This window comes from Eptatretus burgeri, chromosome 18, assembly GCF_056783735.1.
Source record: "Eptatretus burgeri isolate ZD-2024b chromosome 18, Ebu_testis_v1, whole genome shotgun sequence".
In the NCBI taxonomy this organism is placed as follows: Eukaryota; Metazoa; Chordata; class Myxini; order Myxiniformes; family Myxinidae; genus Eptatretus; species Eptatretus burgeri.
The window spans coordinates 7420977-7443859 of NC_140978.1; the positions used below are offsets into that span (position 1 = coordinate 7420977).

Consider the following 22883-nt stretch of genomic DNA (forward strand, 5'->3'; position numbering starts at 1 on the left):
TCCAGAAGGACCAATCAATGATTGAAGACCCTTGCAGGAAAGAACGGGGTGGGGTGAAGTAGGGCCGAAGATGATGGTGTGGAGGAACAAACACTGGGCACACACCACATATGATACAAACCAGATACCGGTGAGGAATGCCCGCAGATGCATGCGACGACGGACCGCAGATGCTGGCGACGAGGGACTTGAGATGCTCACACAACACACACGCGGAGAAGACCCGCAGATGCTCACACAACACACACACACACACACACACACACACACACACACACACACACACACACACACACACACACACACACACACACACACACACACCTCCTCTTGTCTCTTCTCTCCTCAGGTCACCGTCAGAGAAACGGAGGGCGTGCAACTGACTCATGGTATTCATTGACGGTGGCGTTGTTGACAGACGGGTGACGAAGGGTACGTGTGGAGGAAGGATCTCATGTCATCTCCTCTCATCTAATCTCATGTCATCTCATCTCTCCTCTCATGTCCGTTCACCATCAGAGATGACGCGCAACTAACTCCTGGAATTCCTTGAAGGAGGCGGTGTTGACGGACAGGTAAAGAAGGGAGTATGTGCAGGAAAGATCTCTCCTCTCCGTTCACTGTCAGAGAGACAGACGGCGCGCAACTGACTCCTGGTATTCCTGGCGGTGGCGGTGGTGGCGTTCGGGGACCCGTGACGAAAGAAGGGTTCTTGTGGAGGAAGCACCTCTCCTTGCTTCTCTCCTCAGGTCACCGTCACAGAGACGGGCGGCGCGCAACTGACTCCTGGTATTGCTGACGGTGGCGGTGTTGAGGGACCGGTGAAAAACGGTACTTGTGAAGAAGGACCTATCCACTCCTTTCTTCTCTCTTCAGTTCACCGTCAGAGAGATGGACGGCGTGCAACTGCACACGAGTATCCCAGGCAATGGCGATGATGTTGATGAACCAGTCACGAATCACGAAGGGTCCTTGTGGAGGAAACCTCTCTCCTGTCTGCTGTCTGTGTGCTGTCCTCTCCCTTCGTTCGCCCTGTTGATTGCGAGAGTGAAGGTACGCGCTCAGCGGCCCCGTCCGTCCGCTCACGCTCGACACACGCCCATGCGACGGGGGACCTTGTGGAGGACCCCGTCCCAAATTACTTGTCATGCAACATCGAGCACACCGCAAACTGCCACGAGAACAACCGCACGCAGCAACCTCGAGACGTTCGGTGCTCGCCGGTCGAGCCTCTGCAGTCGGCAGCTGCTCAGAAGGAAAAAAAAGCAAACGAGAAAAACGCAGCAGCCACGACGAGCGTAAACTCGCGCGAAGCACACGGCACCTCGAGGCGGTCAGTGCCGGCACCCACGCCTGCATGGCCAAGTGCCCTTCGCGCTTCGCTGCACGTTTCCACAGTGCAGTGCACTACACCGTTACACCATTACACCGTGTATCGCTCGGACGAAACATTAGCAAGAAGGATGACTTTCAATGGATCGCAGCGACGAAGCTGCTCTGCTACTTTCGACACCCGGAGCCGTAACCAGGTCGTTTACGAGTCATTCGGCACATGGCGCCCCACCATCGTGCTGTGCGAGCGGCACTCTGAGAGGGTCGCGCTGCAAGATTCATCGGGCGAACCTCGAAGCCGATGCCGTGCGGAGGACCGCGCCGGAAGCCGCCCTCCGAAATTCAGAGGGGACCGCCAGCTCAAGAGTCACACACGCTGTCCCGGCCAAAGCCCCACTCGCAACAGTATCGCCGTGCCCAAGGAGGGATTCTGACTTAGAGGCATTCAGCCATAATCCCTCAGATGGTAGCTTCGCGCCGCTGGCTGCTCAGCCAGACGTACGCGCCAAGTGTCTGAACCCGCGGTTCCTCTCATACTGAGCGGGGTTGCTGTCCCGGCGACAAAAGCATCAGTAGGATAAAACTAACCTGTCTCACGACGGTCTAAACCCAGCTCACATTCCCTGTTAGTGGGTGAACAATCCAACGCTTGGCGAATTCTGCTTCGCAATGATAGGAAGAGCCGACATCGAAGGATCAAAAAGCGACGTCGCTATGGACGCTTGGCTGCGACAAGCCAGTTATCCCTGTGGTAACTTTTCTGAAACCTCTTGCTTAAAACCCAAAAAGTCGAAAAGGATCGCGAGGCCACGCTTTCACGTTCTGTATTCGTACTGAAAATCAAGATCAAGCGAGCTTTCGCCCTTCTGCTCTGCAGGAGGTTTCCATCCTCCCTGAGCTCGCCTAAGGACACCTGCATTACCGTTTGACAGGCGTACCGCCCCAGTCAAACTCCCCGCCCGGAACTGTCCCCGGAGCGGGTCGCTCGAGCCGCTCGCCGGCGAGCGCGCGCGACACGCACACGAGGCACGCGAAGGCGCGCCACACCGAGCGAACCTTGGGCTTCGAACCAGAAACGCGTGACCTCCCGACCGGGGGGCCCGCAATCCCCGTCTCACCGGGTTAGTAAAGGAACGGTAAGAGTAGTGGTATTTCACCGGCGGCTCCGCGTAGGTGACAACGCGTGCCCTGCACCCCTCACGGGGTCGGACCACGTGAGCCCTGGCGGGCCTCCCACTTATTCTATGCCTCTCAAGTCCCTTCACAGAATCGGGCTAGAGTCAAGCTCAAAAGGGTCTTCTTTCCCCGCTGATTCCGCCAAGCCCGTTCCCTTGGCTGTGGTTTCGCTGGATAGTAGATAGGGACAGTGGGAATCTCGTTCATCCATCCACGCGCGCCACGCGGAGCGCTCAATAACGGAAGAGGAAAGCCGCCCTTAGCGAGAGGTGAGGCGGGACGGCCCCGACCGGCACCCCGCACACACCTCCCTGGACGGCAGCAGCGAACGGCGCGGCCGAACGCACCGCCCACGCCGGCGGTAGAACCCGACGCCACGCCGCGTGGTGCCGGTGGACCGGGCGACGGGCCGGGAGCCCCGCGGCCCCGGGAAACGGAGGCTCGCCGAACCGCGAGCATGTTCCCGTACACCGCTTCACGCCCCGGCTCGACCGACCCAGCCCTCAGAGCCAATCCTTGTCCCGAAGTTACGGATCTGGCTTGCCGACTTCCCTTACCCACATTGTTCCATCGCACCAGAGGCTGTTCATCTTGGAGACCTGCTGCGGATATGGGTACGGCCCAGAGCGAGATTCAGTCATCGCACCCAGATTTTTAAGGGGCGGCGAGGGCCCGCCGGACGCCGCAGGAGCCGCGACGCTCTGCAGGGCGCGGGCCCCTATCTCCGGTCAAACCCATTCCAGGGTGTCCGTCCCTTCACGAAGAAAAGAAAACTCTTCCCAGCACCCCCGCCGCCGTCTCCAGGCACGCTTTGCGTTACCGCAACATTGGGCGGCCACGACGAGCACAAACTGCAAGCACGCGAACCATCCCCCGACCTTTCTCCGCACTCTGGGTTCGGGGATCTGAGCCCGATTCCCTTTCGCTCGCACTGGGGCGGATGGGAGCCCATCACCCAACATCGTCCGCAAGGCCTTCGCCTGTCACTTAGGACCGACTCACCCATGTCCAAGCGCTGTTCACATGGAACCCTTCTCCACCTCGGCCTTCAAAGTCTCTCGTTTGAATATTTGCTACGACCACCAAGATCGGCACCCGCGGGGGCTCCACCCGGGCACATGCCCAAGGCTTCAGCACCACCGCGGCGGCCCTCCTACTCGTCACGGCGTAGCGCACGGACCGCGCAACGCGCGAAGGAACGGTACATCGCCGGCGACGGCCGAGTATAGGCCCGACGCTTGAGTGCCATCCATTTTCAGGGCCAGTTGATTCGGCAGGTGAGTCGTTACACACTCCTTAGCGGACTCCGACTTCCAGGGCCACCGCCCTGCTGTCTCGACCAACCAACACCTTTTGCCAGGGCTCCGATGAGCGTTCGTGTTCGGCGCCTTAACCCGGCGTTCGGTTCATCCCGCAGCGCCAGTTCTGCTTACCAAAAGTGGCCCAATGGGCAGCTCGCATTCTTCGACCACGTGCCGCGCGCATGGCGCGTGACGCGCGCGCCCGGCTCCGAAGCTGCGAGCCGGGCGTCTTACCCATTCAAAGTTTGAGAATAGGTTGAAGCCGTTTCAGCCTCAATGCATCTCGTCAGTCGCTTTACCGGATAAAACTGCGCATCCAGCGAGAGCTCCAGCTATCCCTAGGGAAACTTCGGAGGGAACCATCAAATAGATGGTTCTATTGGTCTTTCGCCCCTACACCCGGGTCGTACGATCGATTTGCACGTCAGAACCGCTGTGGGCCTCCACCAGGGTTTCCTCTGGCTTCGCCCTGCCCGGGCGTAGCTCACCATCTTTCGGGTACCAACAAGTACGCTGTGGCTCCGTCCGCCTACGGCGCGAGCAGGACGGGCCGGCGGTGCGCCTCGCCCCTGCCACGGCGGCAAGGATCCCGCTCGACGGTGTCGCGCGCGAGCACAAGGGGCGCCCGCACCGCTTGCCGGCGGTTCGGGCCGAAACGGCGCGAGACGAGACGATAGGGTGCCCACCGAGAGAGGAGGCACGAAGCCACCCGACCCGAGGAGCACCGCGCTCGCACCCGCACCCGCACCGCCCGACCTGGCCGCCGAGCTGATGGGACGCCTTGAGCCGACCGCGCACGCACCGCACACTTTCATTGCGCCTCCGGGGTTTCGTTCGAGCCCTTCGACTCGCGCATGTGTTAGACTCCTTGGTCCGTGTTTCAAGACGGGTCGGGTGGGATTCCGACCCTCGCCGCAGACCCCTAGCGCCGGGGACCGCACCGCCAACGCGCGAAACGATACGCGCGAGGAAGACGCGCGCGTAGCCGGGTACCGGGACGGGCCCCGGAGGACCCAAACCCCTCCCCCCCGAAGGGACCTGACCGACGCACGAAGCCTTCAGTGCGCCGGCCACGCGGACGCGGAAACGGCCCCTGCCAGAGGCGCACGGCACCGCGGCGCCACACCGCGGTCGACGACGCACTGAGAACAGTTCGCCGCCAGTCGACGGAGCGGCGGGCGACGGAGGCACCCCGGACGCGCAACACGGCCGCTTTCGCAAAACCACGCTCGCACGTGGCGTGGCGTCAGACTTTTCTTTCCATCCCGTTTCCCTCAGTCCCGGGGCGAGCGAACGCTCTCGCCAGATCCCCGCGAAGGGCGCGGCACCGGTGCCTCCCCCACGACGCGCAACGGCGCAACGCGGAGAGCACCGGTCGCAGGCCACCCAACGGCGCCTCGAAAAATCGCAAAGCTCTCGGTCGAAAAACCCAGGCGCTCCTGGCTGCCTCCGGAACCGGTCGCGGCGCACCGCACGCGGAGAAAGTGCACCGGGCAGCGGCCGCGGCCGCCGAGGGGCGAGGTCCACCCACACGTTGATCGGGATCGTCGAAGCGCACCTGACCCATGAGGGGACGGTTGACACGATGGCGTCCGGGCGCGGGACGGGTACTGCGACACCCACGACGGGCGACCGACGCCATGGCTGACTCCTCTGGGCGGACCGCGCGGATCCCACCCGTTTACCTCGCAACGGTTTCATGAACTCTTGAACTCTCTCTTCAGAGTTCTTTCCAACATTCCTTCATGGTACTTGTCGGCTATCGGCCTCGTGCACATATTTAGCCTTGGATGGAGTTTACCACCCACTTTAGGCTGCATTCCCAAGCAACCCGACTCCAAAGAGACCCGACCCCGGCACGTCGGGAGCCACCGCACCGGCCTGCCACCGTCCATGGAGGAGGCCCCGATCGAAAGGACTTGGACCCCCGAGCGACACCGGGAGGTGCGAGCTCCTGTACGCCACAACTCCACACGCCCGAAGTGCGAAAGGGGATTCGGCGTTGGACTTTTCCCTGTTCACTCGCCATTACTGAGGGAATCCTCGTTAGTTTCTTTTCCTCCGCTTCGTCATATGCTTACATTAAGCAGGTCGTCACGTCTGATATGAGGTCGCAAACATCGAAGTGCTCCCGGAGAGGCACGCCGCCGCGAAAGCGACGCGCTCCCCGTGTCCGGCCACCGGTCCCCGTCGCACCTCACGAGTCGGACGCGCCGCCTCACACGGGAGACGCGGAGACTCGGATCTGGCGCTGTCTCTCTACGCCGTGGTCGCCACACCGATACGGAGCCGTGCACGCATGCGCGCCGAAGTCGAAGTCGAAGTCGAAGTCGAAGCCAAACAAGTCGAAGTCGAAGTCGAAGTCGAAGCAGGCTCACTAACTCGAGGGCCACCGACGACCGCACACACGCCACGGCCACGGCCACGGCACAACCCAAGAACGCAAAAACAACAGTGCTGCATTTTGACGAGCCGCGACCGTCGAGCGGCCTCAAACTCCCGTTCGCGGGAACTAAGCAAAGCGCAAAGCGAGGCCCGGCCCACCGAAGAAAGGCCAGGTCACCCGTGCTCCCGATCGATAATCGAGCGACCCTCAGACAGGCGTGGCCCCGGGTGTGTAGCCCGGGGCCGCAATGTGCGTTCAACGTATCGATGATCAGTGTATCCTGCAATTCACACCAGTTCTCGCAGTTGGCTGCGTTTTTCATCGACGCACGAGCCCTGTGATCCACCGCTGTGAGTCGTTCCAAGACGATGCTCATTAAACATCGACGATGAAGCCGCGCAGCAGCGGAGCTCGGCGCCTCGTCTTCCTTCGGTGGGTCAAACCTAAATCGGCCTCGCCTTCGCCTTCCATCGACGACCGAATCGTCTCGACGGGTGCATCACCTCGACCGCGGGGCGGCGAGAAAGAAAAGAAGGCCTCGCCGCTGCGCAGCTGCGCAGACGATGACGACCGCTCTTCGACACCGCGGCGAAGCCACATCCACGGAAAAAAAATCGTTGCCGATGCATCGCCGAAATGGCGTCGACGATCGCGTCTTCCGCACCCTCGACAGTCTCGAGAGAGGGTGCTCCGTGCTCTCGCATTGACCTGCTATGCCATGCCATGCCATTTCGTTATGCCATGCTTGTCCTGATAATGATCTTTCCGCAGGTTCACCTACGGAAACCTTGTCACGACTTTTACTTCCTCGAGACAATCAAGTTCGCTCATCTTTTCGGTGCACCGGCACGAGCTGACACGACGACAACAAGTGTCACGGAGGGCCCGTGCAGGGGCTGATCCGAGGATCTCACCAAACCGTCCGATCGGTAGTAGCGACGGGCGGTGTGTACAAAGGGCAGGGACTTAATCAACGCGAGCTGATGACTCGCGCTAACTGGGAATTCCTCGTTCGTGGGACACCGTCTCAAGCCCCAGTCCCCATCACGGACGGGGCTCAGTGGTTTACCCGAGCCTGTCGGCGAAGGGCAATGTACACGCTGGCCCGTCCAGTGTAGCGCGCGTGCGGCCCCAGGCATCGAAGGGCATCACAGACCTGTTATTGCTCCATCTCGCACGGCTTGCAGCCGCTCCTCCCTCTAAGAAGTCAGTCCGCCGGCCACACCGGGGTCGCGGAAGTAGTTAGCGTGTCAGAGTCTCGCTCGTTATCGGAATCAACCAGACGGATCGCTCCACCAACTAAGAACGGCCATGCACCACCACCCACAGAATCGTGAAAGAGCTCTCAGTCTGTCAATCCTTCTCGTGTCCGGCCCAGGTGAGCTTTCCCGTGTTGAGTCAAATTGAGCCGCAGGCTCCACTCCTGGTGGTGCCCTTCCGTCAATTCCTTTAAGTTTCAGCTTTGCAACCATACTCCCCCCGGAACCCAGAAACTCCTGGTTTCCCTCATGGCTGCCGGACGGGCCATGCGACTCAACGCCGCCCGATCGCCGGTCGGCATAGTTTACCGTCGAAACTAGGGCGGTATCTGATCGCCTTCGAGCCTCCGACCTTCGTTCTTGATTAAGGAAAACATTCTTGGCAAATGCTTTCGCTTTAGTCCGTCTTGTGTCGGTCCCAGAATTTCACCTCTCGTGGCGCAGTACGAATGACCCCGGCAGTCCCTCTCAATCATGACCTCCGTCCCGCAAAACCAACAAAATAGGACCGAGGCCCTATTCCATTATTCCCAGCTGCAGTGTACAGGCTCCACCGACCCGCTCTGAGCACTCCAGTTTCCTCAGGGTAAACGCTTCCGGCCCGCAACGGACACTCATCCAAGAGCGTCCGGAGGGCTCCAACAGTCTCGCCGCCGGGGACGGGCGGGGACAGTAAAAGCGCCTTGCGGCACGTCCCCCCCTCCCCCCCGCGAGCCCCGGCGTGATTTCCAAATACGAGCTTTTCAACTGCAACAGCGTTCGCTTACGCTGTTGGAGCTGGAATTACCGCGGCTGCTGGCACCAGACTTGCCCTCCAATGGATCCTCGCACATGGGTTTAAGGTGCACCCATTCCAATAGCAGCGCCTCGACCGAGGTCTGCATCGGTATTTTTCGTCACTACCTCATCGTGTCGGGAGTGGGTAATTTGCGCGCCTGCTGCCTTGCTTGGATGTGGTAGCCGTTTCTCAGGCTCCCTCTCCGGAATGGAACCCTGATTCCCCGTCACCCGTAGCCACCATGACAGGCGCGAAGCCTGCCATCGAAAGTTGATAGGGCAGACATTCGAATGAAATGTCGCCGGCGCAGAGGCCGAGCGATCTGCCATGGTTTATCCAGAGTCACCATCCCATGGACGGGCCCACGCCGAGCCCCGAACTCTCCCCGAAGGACCTCACCCCACGAAGGGGAAAGGAAGGGAAGGTGGGCGGGCACCGCGTCGGTTTTTGGTGCTGATAAATGCGCGCCTCCCCACGACGTCAGGGAACCTTCACCCATGGGGACCGGCGCTCGTTTGCATGTATTAGCTCTAGAATTGCCACAGTTATCCGAGTAACTTCCGAGCGCTCAAAGAGACCATAACTGATTTAATGAGCCATTCGCAGTCTCAACGGGTACTTCCGTTCGCACTTAGACAAGCATGGCTTAGTCTTTGAGACAAACATATGCGGCTGGCAGGATCAACCAGGGAGTGGCGTGAGGAGCCGCCATAAAGACCACGACACGCCGACCGTCACGCGCCACATGGCACGTGGCACGTCGCACGTGCCGGGCCGGGGAGCACCGGGAGAACCGCGCGACCACGCGCCGCTGCGGAACCCCGCTACCATTGTGTTGTGTTGGGTCGGTTCCCTCTCGCTCACACGACATCGCTCCCGAGGGCTCGTCCGTGTCCCTCTTGTCCCGTACTTCAACTTCGTATCGCCCCCGCGACAACCTCACGCCACGAACGACGTTCGTTCCGTGCTTCGTACTTCGTACGCATCTCTCGTGCCTCTCGATCGCTGCACCGGTCAGAGGAAGAGTCACCGCTCCGACGGCGTGTTAACGGCAGCAGAACGTCGACGACGTCGGCCTGCCGAAAACCCATGTCGGAACCGCAACCTCACACCGGCGCGCTCGGCGGAAGGAAAGCGGTCAAACAGAGTCAGACCAGAGTGCCCGGGAGGTGCCAATTGGGAACAACAAACAGTCCGCCGCACCGGCACCGGCCGGGATGAAGACACCTCCGGGTCCGACCCGGGGCAGCACGCGGGGCTTCGCAAGTGGGCGAAAAACCGTCGCGGCAACCTCGCTCGGCTCACGTCCATCATACGAGATGCTCCACGAAATCCACGGTGAGCGACCAAAGAGCTCGTCGCCCAAAAATAAGCATGCAACTGCATACGTCGGCCACCCGAGGAACGAGCGGACACGGCCAGGCGACCGTCGAACCTCCAACGTCCGGGCGACCGCTTACTTTCACATGACCCTTGGTTCATTGCACTCGCCGGCGAAGGCCCCGTGACACGGACGGGGATCCGACCGTCGGCCGAGTGCACGACCACCGGTAAAACTGCTCGGACACGTCGGGCAAAGAATGACGTGAAACGCGGCACGGAGCCATTCGGCACACAAGCTCGCTCACCACGAAAAGGGCCGTGACAGCAGCGACCCCATACACGGAGAAGACCCGACCGACAAATAGCAACGGAGGGACTCCGGACAAAGAGCAGCAGCGACATCGCCAGTGAATCATGACGAACAAACGCTCGCCGACCGCCGAACTCTCAACGGGTACGTTCGAGGACCGTGACCACCTGTAAGAGTGGTGAACCTCGTCACAAGACGTGGTGACCGAAACGCAAACGCCATCGAAACCTGCGTGCATGCACGCATTCGCCCAAGCATGCGACGGAAGCTCCGAAGAGCAAGATCAAGGCCCATTGGAAAGAAAACGAAAAACGAAGCCGCCCTTGTACGGCACTTTCCCTCTCTCGTGGGTGCAGCCATCACACATCTAAAAATCACACATCACATCACGGCATTTCCCTACACTCAACGAAAGCACCACTCAAGCATGCACGTCCACACTCGTGCATCTCCCTCACTAAAGTGCACACGACGGACGATGGTGGCTGGCATCACCGTGGTGAAGAGACTACCGAGTTGCACGGACGTCACACAACATCGAGTGCGTGACGGTCGAATGTTTGAAACTCTTTCAACACTTGGAAAACTTGGAGGAAAACTTATATTTTGAAGACTGCAAACCTATTTGGAAACACACACACACATACACACATACACACACACACACACAAACACACACCAACGCACACACACACAACACACCGACACACACACACACACCAATGCACACACACATCAACACAAACACACACACACACACACACACACACACACACACACACACACACACACACACACACACACACACCAACACACACACACACACACACACACACACACACACACACACACACACCAACACATTCACATCAACGCACACACACATCAACACACAAACACACACAAACCCCCTAACCCTAACACACACAACAACACACACACATAAACACCCTAACCCTTGTGATGACTCTTTCTTCGGCCGAGTATAAAGAGAGCCAAAGTGGATTTCCGAATGCATGGTTTATTCAAAGGAGCATACGCATGTGGTGGTGTTGTGATGGCTCAACCAACACAGTGAACAGCTGCCCAACCACAATGAAAATCCACATTCCAAAACACTTATTTATGATCTATCTCTGGTTGCTTTGATAAGAGCACCGGGTGGGGACTCAAAATGTGGCAATGGACTCTTTTTTTTTTTCCGATTCCCAGAGGAAAGTTGAAACGATCAAACCACATATGTTAGTGCTCTGCAACTTCTCCTTGGCAGTCCCCCCCCCCCCCCTCCCTATGCTACGCTTTTAATAATCGCTGTAAAAAACGTGTGGGTTGGCCATAAACAAAATATTACACTCCTCCCAAAGGCATGCGTTGGGCGAGCTTGTGGGAACAGCACAAATGACAAAGGAACGACAAAAGGCTTTAAAATACATTTCAAAGTACACAAGAAAATTGATTCCAATTCCGACATCTAACTGTTATGTACGTATTGACTATGAATCAAATGTGGCCATTAATAACACTCTTCATAACCCTAACCTTAACCCTAACACAAATACACCCTAATCCTAACCCTAACAGCTAACCCTAACAGCGAACCATAACCCTAACCCTAACAAACGAACCCTAACACATATACACCCAAACCCTAACCCGAAAAGCAAACCCAAGCACAACACACACACACAAAAACACACACACACACACAAAAACACACACACACACACACACACACACACACACACACACACACACACACACACACACACACACACACACACACACACACACACACACACACACACACACATTTACACCTGATGAGGATTTTTTTTAACTCACCTTGTGATCGTTGAAGGATTCCACCTTGCCGATTCTGGAATCCTATTTGACTTCAGGCAAAGTTTAACGTTTGTCTGAATTGGTTATAAAATCCTGCATAAAACCCATTGACACTGATAAACCGGCTCAACCATAAACGATAAACCGGTCCACACAAGTCCTTCCTTGTGAAACAATTTATTTTCTCATTATCCACCAGACACTTCTCACCCTCGTACAATGAACTTAAGAATCCCCATTGATTGCAATATTATTTGGTTCTATTTCATCAATTCTTACTTTTTGTTAACAGTTTGACCAACACGATTCAATTCACTTCCACATTACATCAGAGAGTTTTATTCTAACTTGGTACTTGGTCAGTTCCAAGGAGCACAAGCTACTGAGATTCAAAACTTCCTCAGGTACTTGCACTGAAACAATTTTACATTTCAAAGCATTTTATACTTGAATGGGAGAGTGCTGGGGTCTATCAACCCAGACTGCAGACGTGTCCTCTAAACGAGAAGCCACTTCCTACATTTCGAGGCAAAGGTTCGTTGAGGCTATAATCAGCTCAGGTCACCTGGTTCCAGACCAAGACATTTATCAACATTTAGGGCAAAACTCTCTTGGCCAGAAAGGACAGCGAATTCAACTTATAGCATAAAACTCACATTTCTAAAACTCCATTTGTTACAATTTAGAATACATTAATATAATTTTTTTCCCCCACACACCCTAACCCGAACCCAAACCCTAACCACAACACATGTACACCCTAACAGCTAACCGTAACCCTAACACATATACACCCTAACAGCTAACCCTTTCCCGAACCCTAACATATATACATACTCACAGCTAACTCAAACCCTAACCCTAACCCAAACACATGTACACCCTCACCAAGCTCTGACCAAAAGGTCTGACCATTCCCAAGCTCTGACCAAAAGATCACCGAATAATAATAATAATAATAATAATAATAATAATAATAACAATAATCTATGTATTCGTACTGAAGGACCAATTTTGTGCTCCTCTTTGCGGTCGCGTGACGTTTTTCTCAGGACTGTGACCTGGACTGAAAGAAACTTCGTACCTGTAAAAATGCATCGCACATAATGGCAATATTCAACCTTCAACTCTGAACCACAAGAAAAAATATAAATATATCAATATCATCACACGGAAACGGTGTAGTTCCTGAAATCCTCCACCGGAGGGCACATTTTTCTACTTTGAACAGTAAAGTGTTCTTAGAATAAATGTAAATATATCAATATCATCACATGGAAACGGTGTCGATCCTGAAATCGTCCACCGCAGGGCACATTTTTCAACTTTGAACAGTAAAGTGTTCGGACAATAAATATAAATATATCAATATCATCACACGAAAACGGTGTAATTCCTGAAATCGTCCACCGGAGGGCACATTTTTCAACTCTGAACAGTAAAATGAAGGAGAATAAATATAAATATATCAATATCATCACACGAAAACGGTGTAATTCCTGAAATCGTCCACCGGAGAGCACATTTTTCAACTTTGAACAGTAAAGTAATATTAGAATAAATATAAATTTATCAATATCATCACACGGAAAAGGTGTACTTCATGAAATTGTCCACCGGAGAGCACATTTTTCAACTTTGAACAGTAAAGTGCTATTAGAATAAATATAAATATATCAATATCATCACACGGAAACTGTGTAGTTCCTGAAATCGTCCACTGGAGGGCACATTTTTCAAATTTCACCAGTAAAGTGTTATTAGAATAAATACAAGTCTGGAGACGGCGATGGTTCACGAGCAATGTACACGGTTCACCTTTTATATTTTTTGACCTTAGAGGGGATGCCACGGGAAAACTGGCCGGAATCGGGAAAAACATAAATGATGAAAGTTGTAGTACTCGAAGAGCACAACTTGCATGTTGTTGTTGTTGTTGTTGTTGTTGTTGTTGTTGTTGTTGTTGTTGTTGTTGTTGTTGTTCGTCTTTTGGCTGTTCCCGTTTGTGGTCGCCACAGCGTTATGATCATCATCCATTATGATGCGCATTCTGATTTGGCATTGGTTTTACGCCGGATGCCCTTCCTGACCGCAACCCTGGTCGCCTCTTACGACACAGGGATATGGATTGGTTTTCCCAATAATTCCGGGCTGCCCTACACCCTCTCAAATACACCCCACACCGCCAAAACAGCATCGGAAGTAGCCAGTCATTAATGCCTGGTCACAAATGATTCCTCTCACTGGAAGGCACAGCGGAACTGCCAACGTCTTGACTCCTGATGAATTCTGTCTGTATTTGAAGGGCAGGGGTACTTCTGACCACGCCCCATCAAGGCGGAAAGCGATGTGGGTACCGTCAGTTGATACGAACGTCGTATCTGAGTAGAGATTCGATGTTTGGGTGATTTGCGAAATCTCGACTGGTGATTGCAAAACTTTGTGATCCATGAGGGTGGGTGTGGAGCGTGCATGGGAGGCGAGGCCATGGCGAAACTCCCAGGACCCTCGGGAAACAATTCCCTTGGCTGGGCGAATATAAACCCATTGCAGGATGTGGAGCTCGCATGCCCCATTCACAGGACCATGCTCTCCGAATGGCCAATTCTTACCCATGAGTTTTTCTATCGTGGCCGAGCATGAAGTTTTTGGGTGTTTGTGTTTCCCATTGGAAGTTGGGGTGAGGACGATGACCAAGGCTGGTGGTTGTGGAAAGGGAATCGGGAGTAATTCTCATGGTGTTGGATCATGGCAATGGGGCGTCACTCCCCTTTGCTGGTGATCCTGCATGTGACTACCCACATCCACAGAGTTCCCTCGGAATCATTCTACTTCTTTCAACCTGTGTGATGGGCATCAGGATTGAGCAGAGGCGGTCTCACTCATCGATTTTACCCACGGTTGCACCCTCAAGGGTAGTGTGCGTTCTCGATCTGCCCACCCACCGATGGTGAGCAGGGTTCTATCGTCAGTCCTTGGGCCCGGGATGGCTGACTCCCAGGCCTCTTGAGGGAGTCGAAGTGCTTCCCGGCAATCATGACCGCACGGTGCTGGTTCAGGTGAAATGGGACCGAATCGGAGGGTGGCACTGGGTATACAGAAGGCACACAGTTACCAAAGTGAGCAGCAGGAAGCCAGGTCCACAATGGAATGTGTCCAGGAATGCCCTCAAATTCATTGACACCCAAAGGAAAATTATAGTATAACTGCAAAAATTATCAAATAATAAGCCCAACAAGCTTTTGCTCAAACATCTTGGATAAACACATTTCTTTCATTTCAAAAACATAAAGAACTGGAGGGGGAGCACTCGGGAGAGTGCAAAACCTCCGCCGCCAATACTGCTGGGTCACTAAGTGAACCTGATATCCCATTCATTGTAGGTCAAAACGGATCAGACTCTACTGAACCACGATTGAATAAACTAACCTTGATCGACACTCATGGAGAAATGCCCAAAAAATAAAATCGAAATTTTTTTGAAAAAAATGTTGCAATATTTTCTGTTTTTTTTTTCTCTAACATTTTTTTTTTTGGTTGGAAATCACTGAAAACATGTGGAAATGAAAAAACAAAAATTCAAATATTTTTTTCAAAATGGCCGCTATAGCGGCCATATTGGACTTTGAACCAAGTCCAAAATCTAATGGCATGATCCTTGGACCATACGTAATCCCCCCACCAAGTTTCATCGAAATCCTTCCAAGAGTTTTTCCGTAATACTGTTCACAAACAAATAAAACAAACAAACAGACAGGGGTGAAAACAGTAACCTCCGTCCATCTTCGATGGCGGAGGTCAACGAGAAAGAGTAATCAATGAGTGAAGACCCTCACCAGGACTTCTTTATGTGGTTTTCTGGTCCACAAGTTATCAAAGTACTCACATTCCAATTGATCTGTGCTTTTGATGGACAGAAAAACAAACAAACGACCGAAAATGTAACACCCACTCCTCTGGAGAGGGAAATCATAAAAATGTAAAATAAGTATCCACATAAACACTTCTCTTTTGACTCTTATTTGTCCCATATCTTGGAAATATCATAAAGCAATGGAAAGCCAACATTTCAAAAATATCATGTGACTTGCACCGACCAAAGTACTGGAATATTTCTCATGTGATTTGCAAGATGAAGTTTCTCATAAAATGTCGTTGTGAATGAATGACAGAAAATCAATACAACACTTAAGATGGAAGTTCCTGTGACAATCAACAGACAAAAATGAATATCTCCTGATGAATGTGAAACAAGAAGGAAAATAAACCATCCAACACCATGCCATCAATGGGAAAAATTGACGGGCCCCATCCCCGCCCGTCAAAGTGATGGACATCCATTGTGATTTCCATCTCCACTTCACCAACACAGGAAATGAGTGAGGATTTTTCACCAACCTTGAACCTCATAAGGTGAAGAATTTCTGCTTCCTGATGTGCTCTTCAGAGTCCAAGCATTCAGTTAGAGTTGCCACTTGTTTTTCACTGTAAAACAATCTTCACGTGCACAGCAAACAAAACTGCAAATTTATTATTGAGCTTCTTCATACTCATTCATATTCAGATTGGTGAAGCTCATTCGGAAAATAATTGGTCTCAGATTGTGGTGGATGATTTCAAATTCAAAAAAATTTCATGATACTTTTTAAAACAATGATCGTGAAGAACACGTAAATGTTGAGGTTGTTTCAATAACAATGCCACATTGTTTGAAACAGTACACAAGTGTGATGTTTTTCATCAAAACGATCTTCCAAAAACAGAACATTAAGTAATGATTGAAAATGTCACGTGGCATTGATTCAACACCAAAACAGCATCAAAGAATCAACTTCAATCGATTCCCACAATAACCCCAACATACTTTTAATCAAGCATCACGGTCAAACACATTTCCCAACTCATTTCAAAAACAAATACAATCACCAAAAGACTAAATATGAAATAAGGATGTCCATGTTAAATTAAAATGACAAATCTATTTTGATAAAGAAATAATATGATTTTCCAAAATTAAAGAGGATGGAGGAGAAATTGAAAGTGGCACATTGCATTGATTGACATCGAAAGGAACATGACAGTGGAACCTGAAATGTTTTCAAAAAATAACCCCAACAAATTTTGAAAAATCATTTTGGACAAACACATTTTAATCATTTCAAAAAGCATACAGATCCAGAAGGAGCAATCAATGATTGAAGACCCTTGCAGGAAAGAACGGGGTGGGGTGGAGAAGTAGGGCCGAAGATGATGGTGGGGAGGAGCACACACTGGGGACACACCACATATGATACAAACCAGATACCGGTGACAAACGCCCGCAGATGCACGCGACGAGAGCTGTCAGATGCAGGCGACGAAGGCCCGCAGATGCACGCGAAGAAGGCCCGCAGATGCAGGCGACGAAGGCCCGCAGATGCAGGCGACGACGGACCGCAGATGCAGGCAAAGAAGTCCCATAGATGGAGGCGACGAAGGCCCCGCAGATGCTGGTGATGAGGGCTCGCAGATGCAGGCGACGAAGTCCCGCAAATGCAGGCGATGAAGTCCCGCAGATACCCGCGACGAAGGACCGCAGATGCGGGCGACGAGGACCAGCAGATGCGGGTCACGAAGGCCCGCAGATGCAGGCCTGCAGGAGCAGGCATCGAAAGGCCTGCAAATACAGGTGACGAGGGCTGGCAGATGCAGGCGACGAGGACCAGCAGATGCACGTGACAAGGGCCCGCAGATGCGGGCGATGATGGCCCGCAGAACCGGGGGACGAAGGCCCACAGATGCACGCGGCGAAGGCCTGCAGACGCAGGCGACGACGGACCGCAGACGCAGGCGACGAAGGCCCGCAGATGCTGGCGATGAGGGCCCGCAGATGCAGGCGATCAAGGCCCGCAGAAGCAAGCGACGAGGGCCTGCAGAAGCAGGTGACGAAGTCCCTAAAATGTATCCGATGAAGTCCCGCAGATACCGGCGATGAAGGCCCGCAGATGCAGGTGACAAGGGCCAGCAGATGGGGGTGACGAGGACCAGCAGATGCACGTGACAAGGGCCCCCAGATGCGGGCAACGATGGCCCGCAGCAGCGGGGGACGAAGGCCCGCAGATGCAGGTGAGGAAGGCCCGCGGGTGAGGGTGACAAGGGCCAGCAGATGCAGGCGACGAGGACCAGCAGATGCAGGCGACGAGGACCAGCAGATGCAGGCGACGAGGACCAGCAGATGCACGTGACAAGGGCCCGCAGATGCGGGCGATGATGGCCCGCAGAAGCAGGGTACGAAGGCCCGCAGATGCAGGCTATGAAGGCCCGAAGATGCAGGCGACGAGGCCCACAGTAGAATGATGTTTGTAACATAATATGTTTGCAGTTCACAAGTTGTTTGTGACACTACACAAGTATTATGTTATTAAATCGAAACTATCTTTCAAAAACAGAATATTGAGTCATGCGATTGAAAATGTCACGTGGCATTGATTCGACACCAAAACAGCATCGGAAGTAGCCAGTCATTAATGCCTGGTCACAAATGATTCCTCTCACTGGAAGGCACAGTGGAATTGCCAACGTCTTGATTCCTGATGAATTCGGTCTGCATTTGAAGGGCAGGGGTACTTCTGACCAGGCCCCATCAAGGCGGAAAGCGACGTGGGTACCGTCAGTTGATACGAACGTCGTATCTGAGTAGAGATCCGATGTTTGGGCGATTTGCGAAATCTCGAGTGGTGATTGCAAAAATTTGTGATCCATGAGGGTGGGTGTGGAGTGTGCTTCGGAGGCGAGGCCACGGCGAAACCCCCAGGACCCTGGGGAAACAATTCCCTTGGCTGGGCGTATATGCACCCATTGCAGGATGTGGAGCTCGCGTGCCCCGTTGACACGGCCATGCTCACCAAATGGCCAATTCTTTCCCATGAGTTTTTCTATCGTGGCCGAGCATGAAGTTTTTGGGTGTTTGTGTTTCCCATTGGAAGTTGGGGTGAGGACGATGACCAAGGCTGGTGGTTGTGGAAAGGGAATCAGGAGTAATTCTCATGGTGTTGGATCATGGCAATGGGGAGTCACACCCCTTTGTTGGCGATCCTGCGTTTGACTACCCACATCCACAGAGTTCCCTCGGGATTATTCTACTTCTTTCAATGTGTGTGATGGGAGTCAGGATTGAGCAGAGGCAGTCTCACCGATCGATTTTACCCGCGGTCACACCCTCAAGGGCAGTATGCGTTCTCAATCTGCCCACCCACCGATGGTGAGCAGGGTTCCAAGGTCATTCCTTGGGCCGGGGATGGCTAACTGGCAGGCCTCTTGAGGGAGTCGAGGTGCGTCCGGCAATCATGACAGCACGGTCCTGGTTCAGGTGAAATGGGACCGAGTCGGACGGTGGCACTGGGTCCACAGAAGGCAAACAGTTGCCAAGGTGAGCACGAGGAAGCCAGGTCCACAACATATAGAGAGTCAGGCTCTCAAAAAGCCAGATGGTGGCGTCAGGTAATTGCAAATGAATGACAGACGGAAAGGGAGACAAAGAAAATCCGGCCCACCAGTATTCTCCCAGACATTGGGACACGAAGCATAGAGGGTGCCAAGAAACTGAGTGGGGCAATGGTGGGATGCACTGCAGAATCGACTGGGTGTCCAGGAATGCCCAGAAATTAATTGACACCCAAATGAAAATTATAGTATAACCGCAAATATTATCAAATAATAACCCCAACAAACTTTTGCTCAAACATCTTAGATACATATTTCTTTCATTTCAAAAACATAAAGAATGAGAAAGAGCAATCAATGAGTGAAGACCCTCACCAGGACTTCTTTATGTGGTTTTCTGGTCCACAATTTATCAAGGTACTCACATTCTAATTGATCTCTGCTTTCGATGGACAGAAAAACAAACAGATAAACAAACAGACAAATGACCCAAAATGTAACACCCACTCCTCTGGAGAGGGAAATCATAAAAATGTAAAATAAGTATCAACATAAACACTTCTCTTTTGACTCTTATTTGTCAGATATCTTGGAAATATCAGAAAGCAATGTAATGCCAAAATTTCAAAAATATCATGTAACTTGCACCGATATAAATAGTGGAATATTTCTCATGTGAGTTGCAAGATAAAGTTTCTCATAAAATGTCGTTGTGAATGAATGATAGAAAGTCAATACAACACTGAAGATGGAACTTCCTGTGACAATCAACAGACAAAAATGAATATCTCCTGATGAATGTAAAACAAGAAGGAAAATAAACCATCCAAAACCATGGCATCAATGGGAAAAATTGACGGGCCCCATCCCCGCCCGTCAAAGTGATGGACATCCATTGTGATTTCCATCTCCACTTCACCAACACAGGAAATGAGTGAGGAATTTTCACCAACCTTGAACCTAATAACGTGAAGAATTTCTGCTTCCTGATGTGCTCTTCAGACTCCAAGCATTCAGTAAGCGTTGCCACTTGTTTTTCACTGTTAAACAATCTTCACGTGCACAACAAACAAAACTGCAAATTTATTCTTAAGCTTCTTCATACTCATTCATATTCAGATTTGTGAAGCTCATTCAGAAAATAATTGATGTCTCAGACTGTGGTGGATGATTTCAAATTCAAAAAATTTCAAGACACTTGTTAAAACAATGATCGTGAAGAACACGTAAATGTTGAGGTTGTTACAAGAACAATGCCACATTGTTTGTAACAGTCCACAAGTGTGATGTTTTTCATCGAAACTATCTTCCAAAAACAGAACATCAAGTAATGATTGAAAATGTCACGTGGCATTGATTCAACACCAAAAAGGCATCAAAGAATCAACTTCAATCGATTCCCACAATAACCCCAACATAGTGTTACGGCTGTGGAAATTCGCATACCACCATTCAGTACCCGTAGGTGAGATATCTTCAGAGGTACATGCCTCGTTAGCCCAAACCCGATGTATAGAGGGAATTTATGTGATCCATTCGGGCTGCGACACTTTGAGATAGCCGTTTTTCTGTTCTATCTTTATTTTGAACCAACCACGTCTCAACCGCCATCACACAACAACCACCACGCCAGCCAGCGTCACCAACTGCAACCACGCTCCAACCCTCGGACAACAACAACAACGCCAACAGCCACGACCTTTTCCTTCACAACTCGCTCCCACATCATCGCATCATGCCATTCCCAAACGGCACCATAACAATCAAACCACCACCGAAAACCCTCCACCACCCTCACCTCTCTGCTTCTACGGCCATTCCCGCACCACCTGTGAACACTGAGCGTCGGGCTGTCTTGGGCCCGTTCAGTGATACGCACTGAGCCGCGAGCGCAAATAGCGGCCTTCCGAGGGAAAATTCGGATCACAAACGCTACATGGCCACTTCTGCTCCGTCCAATTAACAGGCGCGGGGCGGCTTGTCCCTGCCTCCAGTCGCGTCTGTGTGAAATTCATATTGTTACGGTTGTGGAAATTCACATTACACCATAAAGGGCCCTCAGGTGAGATATCTCTGTAAGTACATGTGCAGTTAGCCCAAACCCGTTGTATAGAGGGAATTTATGTGATCCATCCGGGCTGCGACGCTTTGAGTGAGCCATTTTTCTGTTCTATATTTTATTTCAAACAAACAGCATCTCAACAACCATGCCATCCCCACCACAGCGCCAACCACACTACAACCACGCCACCTCCACCATCTACGCTACCACATCTTCGCCACTCGCCATTCAGTAGGCCCTGTGCGGTTACGATCTCCGGGAGCGAACAAAAACCAACAACGATGCTCGGGGGTTTTCCCGCCTATTTCTCCCGTTGAAATTCTCCGCGCTCGGTGTGGGGGAAGTGCGATCCGAGCCGGGGGTCAAAGGTGAGAAAAGGTGGGGGCCTCTTTTTGGGTGAATAATTCCCTAGCTCTGAGCCAAGCCTGACTACCCCTGGCCCCCGCACGGCGCGGGGTTGAGCGAGAGCGAGAGGTCACGCCCCCCTTCGAGAGGCTTCTCCAAGAAGCTCAAAGGGAGGCAGCTCCGAAAACGGGGCAGAGCGAAGGGCGGAGCCCCGCGCTACAAAAGGTGGACAGGACGGACCTTGAGAGTGGTTGGTCGAGTTGTTGGTCGAGAGTTGGTCGAGAGTGGGTCGAGTTAATTCGGGTTGAGTTGGTTCTTCGAGGCTTCCTGTCTGCTTGTCTTGTCGGGGGAAGAGTCCTGCGCCCGTGGATTGGCGAGCGGCCTGTCACGAAGGCACGGACGGGAGACGCGGCAGCGCCGGTTGTGAGGTGGACCTGCGCGTCCGGACGAGGAGTGCCGGAGAGGGTTCGCCGGCGCAAGAGAGGTCAGGGCCAGGCGCGACCACGCTGACGGTCGTGGGAGAGGGGCTCACCGGCCACGAAAAGGGAAGTCGCGACTTCTTTTTCCTTTTCCTTTGCTTTTTGTGTAAATGTCTGTGGGTGGCGCCGTCCGTCAAGTAGTATTGTTTTAAGTGTTGCCGTGTGTTCGCTTATTCGGTCGTAGCTCTGCATTGTTGTTGTTGTTTTAAATTGATATATGTGAATTTCTGATTCTGTTTGGCTGTATATGTGTGCTCTGTGTCTGTGTGAATAAAGTGCTTGTGTGAACTTGTTTCCCGTTACGCTGCGTCCTTCCCTTTGTTGAATCTCCATCTTGCTTCACGTAAAGGGTTCGTAGTGGGCTTAATACGCCCGATAAGTAATCGGAACCGTCGAGGCCGATGATAACACTGCTCGGTTATCCCGATAAAACGGAACGGACCGCTTAAGCGGCCCGTGTCCGGAGTCGACCTGCGGCGAGGTGCGATCGCCCGGTTTACCATCCGCGTGGGGACTTAGGTAGGTCGAGTTTGGCGAACAACCCTCTCCGAAGCGGGTGGCCGATTGGCACGATCGTGGTGAGGTCGAAAGGCCCACCCGTGACTAGCTCCCGGAGTTAGTCCGAGAGGGTCACGACAGAATTGTCCGTCTGGTGGGCGACGTGCTGCGATCGAGTCACGTGGCCGATCGCACGCCAACGGGCGCGAATTCGCAACAATATATGCAAATTCTAGGATAAGGGGAGGTTCACGCCACCGTTTCCTCCGACCAATGGGCGAGCGTGGCTCCGCCCCCGAGGTCATCCTGATCCGAATATTTGCACATTAGCTGCTCCTGCCGGCCTATAAGAAGGCGAGCGCAAGGTGAA

General features: G+C 52.7%; 1 non-coding gene and 2 pseudogenes across 1 annotated transcript; all 3 read right to left on the reverse strand.

Moving 5' to 3' along the window:
• Nucleotides 1-1443: 1443 nt before the first annotated feature.
• On the reverse strand, nt 1444-5923 carry LOC147008532 (28S ribosomal RNA; annotated as a pseudogene).
• Nucleotides 5924-6396: 473 nt separating this feature from the next.
• LOC147008533 (5.8S ribosomal RNA) lies at nt 6397-6552 on the reverse strand. Its single transcript, XR_015053389.1, has one exon. It is a non-coding gene; the product is annotated as a 5.8S ribosomal RNA (ribosomal RNA).
• Nucleotides 6553-6949: 397 nt separating this feature from the next.
• On the reverse strand, nt 6950-8924 carry LOC147008534 (18S ribosomal RNA; annotated as a pseudogene).
• Nucleotides 8925-22883: the final 13959 nt, after the last annotated feature.